Source organism: Grammomys surdaster, unplaced genomic scaffold (assembly GCF_004785775.1).
Source record: "Grammomys surdaster isolate TR1022 unplaced genomic scaffold, NIH_TR_1.0 125690, whole genome shotgun sequence".
NCBI lineage: Eukaryota > Metazoa > Chordata > Mammalia > Rodentia > Muridae > Grammomys > Grammomys surdaster.
In genome coordinates this window covers 1,585,521-1,591,828 of record NW_021620526.1, presented here as the reverse complement: position 1 = coordinate 1,591,828, position 6,308 = coordinate 1,585,521, and the positions used below count along the sequence as shown (strand labels likewise).

Sequence of the window (6,308 nt, the reverse complement as noted above, 5' to 3'; positions counted from 1 at the left end):
TGACTATTTTAGATAATCTTGCTCAAGTTTTTAGTCAAAATTTATACTTGGGTCAAGGTCACTGAATGACCTCTGGTTAGGAATCAGTGTTTTAGTTTGCCCTTTTCTGTTGTGATACAGACCATGACCAAAAGCACTTTGGGGAGGAAACATTTTGTTTGACTTATCCTTCCATATAAAAGTTCACAACAGGAACCATAAAGGCTAGAAGCCATAAAGTAACACTTCTCACTGATTTGCTCTTCATGGCTTGCTCAGCTTGTTTTCATATATCATCCAGGACCATCTGCCCAGGGACAGCACCGGCCTCAATGACCTAGGTCTACCCCCTTAACAATCATTAATTTAAAAAAAAAACCCTACAGATTTGCCTACAGCCAATCTGATAAAGGAGAATCTTTCCTCTTTCCAGATGACCCTGGCTTGTGTCGGGCTGACCTGGGTGGGGGGGCTAACTATCACAACCAGCTCCTTCTGCAAACCTTTTATTTGTGGAGTTTGGACAGAAGAACTTTTTATTTGCCCTATACTTGTAGAGGCAGTGCCTAAGAGAAGGGGGTCAGTCATCAAGTTGGTTGGAAAGTCAAAACACAAATATCTTAGTGTGGCTTCTAAAACCTCTACGTATGCAAGTGATGCTACACCACGTAATTGCCTCTCTTCTCCAAATGCTCCCTTCTTTAAGCACTCTCAATGCTGAAGTAAGGCTTTGTGATTACTCTGCCCGACCAGAGCCACAATGTAAATGCTTGTCAGTAGAGGGCACTGAAGCTACACTGGAGAAGATTTGTGAAGGGTTTTTCTGGGACAGGACCTCATTACGTATGCAGACCACGCTGGCCAGGAACTGATAATCCTCCTACCTTCCTTCCTCCACCTCCCAAATGCTGGCATCACAGGCTTGAGTCACTACACTTGGCTTGAAATGAGTTTTATGAGATTCTGAAGTGCCTCCTTGGTTAGTCTTCCGCAAAGCCAGCTTTCTCCAGTGCTAGGCAAAGTTGCTGCACGTGTAAGCAGTGCTGCAGGCCTCCCTCTCCTCATTCCCCTTCTCTTCCTACTCCTGGCCTTCTTTTAAGACAGGCTCTTTCTTTTTAGACAAGGTTGGCCTCAAACTCAAGATCCTCTTGCCTCAGTCTTCAGAACACTGAGCTTGCAGTCACTTTCCGCTATGCCTGGCCACTATGTCCTTTAATTTCTCTCTTCTGATTCCTTAATACCTGGGGCAAAACTCAGAAGCAAACAAGATCCTCAGTGGGTAAGTGGAATTGCTAACTACATTAGTGCCATACAATAAAATATTAATAACAAAAAGGAGGTGATCTAGCAACTCCTAGAAAAACATGGAGGAACCAAAGTGAGTGCTAGGTTTTCTGTAAATCTGAAAGTACAGCATTAATGAGCTGGATCAAAGTGAATCTAGGACTAGAGAGATGGCTTAGTGGTTAAGAGTACTCATTGCTCTTGCAGAGGACCTAAGTTCAATTCCCAGAAGCCACATGGCAGTTCATAACTGTAACTCCAATGATCAGATGACCTCGGATGTCTGTGTGCACTAGGCACGTACATGGTACACATACATACATACAGACCTGCACACACACACACACACACACACACACAAATAAATCTAAAAAATTTAAATGAATTTAAACCTAAAATTCTTAATAACTGAACAGTTATACTCTTGCCTATTAATCCCAGAGAACCAGCAACTGATGTTCACAAAAATTGTGTATGTTTCAAATGTCCTTCAGTAGTTAGATAAGAGACAAAACCCCATGTACACCCATCCCCAGGAATATTGCTCAGCAATAAAGAGAAACCAGTTCTAGCTCTTTTATAATTTTATATGCACAATCAGATGCCTCTCTCTCTCTCTTTCCCTCTCTGTGTGTGTATGTGAATTAAAATGTGCCAATATCAAAGATTTTCCAACACGTGGTGATCCCTATAAAAGGAATAATATTTTTGAAATGACAAAAGTATAAAAAATGAAAAACAGATCAAGGGCATGGAGGAGGTTGAGCAGGGTTTAAGGAATATGAAGTATCTCTGTGGTGATGGAAATGTTTTCTACTTTATGTCAAGGAAAATATCGTGACATACATTATATATGTTTGCAAATCTTTTCGGTTTATCATTAGTGAGAGGCATAGAAAATTTTATAAATCTTATGTTGGTTCTTAATGTGAATATGCAAGTGTACTCCCCTCACTGCCTGCACTAAGGATAAAATGGACCACTCCCACTTCCACATCCTTGGAAGCCAGTTTCTCCTTTACAATTTGTCTTACCAATAAAGTGGCCAAACCAGTGTTGGATATAGAAATAACATCCAAATATCATTATTTTTGTGCTATTGGTGATGATTATAAGATGATGGTTCTTCTGAGAGGCTTTTATTGCCTATGATCGTAATGTTAGAAGCAACAAATACAAAACAAGTATCTTAGAAGCTATTACCCAGTGTATTGCTTTGGGGAAGGCTACTGTTTCACATATAACAGCCCATCCCAGTGAGCTTCATGGCCCTTCATGAACACACAGAAATAGCATCCTCTCTTTCCCCTGTGGAACAAAATGTTCCATAAGACATTTGTCTTCAGCTCCATGTCATCATCATCATCATCATCGTCATTCACTTTACGTCCTGATCGATATCGTACCTCCCACTCACCCCCTCCCACAAAATCCTTCCCTCATTCTGCCTTCCCTTTTTCTCTGAGAGAGTGCACCCCTTGAGTATGCCCCACCCTAGCACATCAAGTCTCTGTGGGCCTTGGTGCATCCTCTACCACTGAGGCCAGACAAGGCAGCCCAACTAGAAGAACATATCCCACACACAGGCAACAGCTTTTGGGATAGACCCTGCTCCAGTTGTTTGAGACCCACATGAAGACTGAGCTGCATATCTGCTACAAATGTGTGTGGGGCCTAGGTCCAGCCTGTGCTTGCTGTTTGGTTGGTGGTTCAGACTCTGATAGCCCCAAGGGTCCAGGTTAGTTGATCTTCCTGTGGAGTTCCTATCCCCTTCAGGGCCCCTGATCCTTCCCCCAAATCTTCAGTAAGAGCCCCCAAGCTCTATCCACTGTTTGGCTGTGTGTGTCTGCATCTGTTTCAGTCAGCTGCTGAGTGGAACCTCTCAGAGGACAGGCTTACTAGACTCCTGTCTGCAAGCATAACAGAGTATCACTAATAGTGTCAAGGACTGGTACTTGCCCATGGGATTAGCTTCGAGTTGGGCCAGTTACTGGTTGGCCTTTTCTTCAGTCTCTGTTCCATCCCCTATTCCTGCATTTTTCTTGTAGACAGGACAAATTTTGGATCAAAAGTTTTTTGTTTTTTGCTTTTTATGGCTCTTTTCAGTTTATTGCATGAAGTAGTTACACTAGTCCAAGTTAAAAGCGGACCCCAAATGATTACTTTATACAAGCTGTGAGGTTTTTAAACTTGTGACAAGGGACAGAAGGGAAATTCTACTCATTGCAAGGAAATCCTCACTTAAACTTCCGAGAGCCACAAGCACTTAAAACCCATGACCCTTCAGCTGGTCGTCCTTAGCCAGTCCAATCTTTATCAGGAACTGGCATATGTTCTTGAGCTGGTCTCCATATTCTGGATGCTCAATTACAGTACCATTGCAGGCAAATTTCTTCTTAAATGCCTTCACTAGTTTCTTTTTATCGTAATCATCAGCGATCCCCTGGACAGTTGTAAGGGTCTTCCTGCAGTTTCTCTGTTGAATTCTTATATGGATATAATCCTCAGTGCCAGCAGGAAGCAGGTCATCACCCTTACTTGTCAGCAAAGGGGTCGAAAGAGTGGAGGTTCTGGATAGTGGACATACGATACGATTCGATTCCTTTTCCTCAGTGGAAATGGCCTGTGGAAGGCGGCTGTGGGAGAAGGTGGGCGGGGGGCAGGGGGACGGAGCATCCGGAAGAGAGGGGGCTCGAGGGGGAGGCAGCTGAGTCCTCCGCGGTGGCTCAGTGACTGGGGCTGGATCAAAAGTTTTATGGCTTGGTTGGTGTCCTTATCTGTCCACTGGGGTTCCTGCCTGGCTACAGGAAGTGGCTTCTTCAGGTTCCATATCCGTAATGTTGTGTGTCCCAGCTAAGTTCACCCCCTTTGATTCTCGGGCACCTTCCCTATCCCAGGTCTCTGGTATGTTCTCAAGATGTCCCCCACCTTGCCACCCCCGTCAGTTGCAGATTTCCATTCATTCTCATGGCTATCTGGCCATCTCTCCTGGGGTGTTCAGGATCAATTCCATGTCTTAATCTGGCCCTTCTCAAATTGGAACAATCATTCTGACCACTCTGCCCCACACATCCTTGTCTCCATTCTTCCCCACACATCTGTGCCTTCCCTTCCCACCATCAGAGAACACAGACACAAACACTTGTGGACTTGATTTTATTTTTACCATGTTTGAATAATAGTTGATATAATTTACTTCATAGTTGACCACTGCCCGATATAGGGTGAGAACTCAAAGATGTTTTTAGAAATCTGACCTAGCCCAGCTAGCTTTTTATCAACCCCCCCCCCTTAGAGGAAGTGGAGTCCTCCTCTGTCACTTGGCTATATATAGATCATGTTTTCTTGCAGCAATGTTGGTGGGATTTTGCCGGCATTCCCCTTGTGGCTTTTGATGCAGTGGTCTTCATTGTAGGAGGAGGCTTCTTCTTCAAAGTACCTTGATTCGGGGCACTTTTGACTTTTCCACCTTTGTCTTCTTTACAGGTGGTCTAGACACCTAGAAAGGCCACAGAGAAAAAACAGAAAGGCTTAGGTAAGATGAATTAGATAAGATGGAGGAGAAACAGAAGCAGGAACTTAATAGGAAATGAAGCAGTCAGGGTGTGTGTGTGTGTATGTGTGTGTGTGTGTGTGTGTGCTGGACAGGTGAGGACTAGAGAGAATATTTGAGGGCAGGATTCAAGGGCAACAACAGAAAAAAAACTTCTGTAGCTCAGCTCACCGTAGACTTCTTCTTCCGTTCAGTACAAACCTTTCTCTTTGTAGGTTTGCTATTTACTTCTTCATGGGAATTTGGACTGCTTTGTTTGTCTTCTATATTAGGTTCAGGCACCTTACTAGCTGCCTTCCCCATGGTAGAGACTTGAAGCAATCTACCTTAGCCTTCCTGAACTGGCATATGTATACCCCCACCCGAGACAATGAGTGACCACACCCTTGCTTTGTTAGGTCAGCAAGCTCAGGAGGGAGAGGTCTTAAAGGCACAGAATATCATCCTGAATACTCTGTGTGGGTAAGGAAGATGAGTAGTCTTGTTGGAGGACTAGAACATCTATTTCACACTCTTAGAGTCTTTCAAACTAACATAATGCTTCTCATGGTGACCTCTCGAAGTCTTCCTCAGAGATAGAGAGAGAGACAGAGACAGACAGAGAGAGACAGAGAGAGACAGAGAGACAGAGACAGACAGACACAGAGAGACAGAGAACAGCACAACATCCATAGTGAAATGGCCATAGTTAAATAAATCTCTGGAGATGTGAATTGTTCTACTTCCTCCTTAACATTTTTTTCTCACATACCTTAATAATGTCACTTCTTCTTTACCAGTAGTGAACTTTCTCATACTAATTGTTTGCCCCCCACTCACTAAGGTTTCCTTGGCCTTCATGGAGTTTAAGCTGTCAGACTTCGTTGAATCCAGTTGATGGTAAATCTAATCCAGATCGTAATTTGAAGGGCTTGTTTGTCTCAGTAAGCCCATCACCTAGGCTTGAGTAGTATTGTATTAGCAGGGTAAAAGAGACAAGCTAGAAATCTGTGTGCCAGAAGTTGTGCTGTCTGTTTGCATGCAGGAAATTACAACAGAACGACTGTTGGGTTCACACTATTGGGATGGGGTGTTTGACTAACAGTGTACTTGGTGTTAAGTGAAACAAGGAAAGAAAAAGGGAAAAGTCAAACTTTCGATAGTCCATGCAGACAATTATGTGACTCTAACAGAATTATCACAAGCTAATAATTGAACTCAATAAAAGTCACAAAAGATTAATATATACAACTAGTTCTACTTTTATAGACCAGCAATAAAACAATCTGAAATTGAAAGCAAAAAGGCCAACATTTAAAGATGAGATTAAAAACATGAAATGCCAAGGAATTATCTCAGTTTTGTTTTCTGTTCCTGTGATTAAACACTTTAATAAAAGCAACCTGAAGGAGAAAGGGTTTCTTTGGGTCATAGTTCAGGTAAAATTAATTTATTTCAGGGAAACCAAAGCAGCAGAAACGTGAAGCAACTATTCACATTGCACCTACAGTCA

At 42.9% G+C, this 6,308-nt stretch overlaps 1 pseudogene; it reads right to left on the bottom strand.

The window, feature by feature from the left end:
- Nucleotides 1-3,529: 3,529 nt before the first annotated feature.
- Nucleotides 3,530-3,848, bottom strand: LOC114639268 (annotated as a pseudogene).
- Between the last annotated feature and the right edge of the window lie 2,460 nt (nucleotides 3,849-6,308).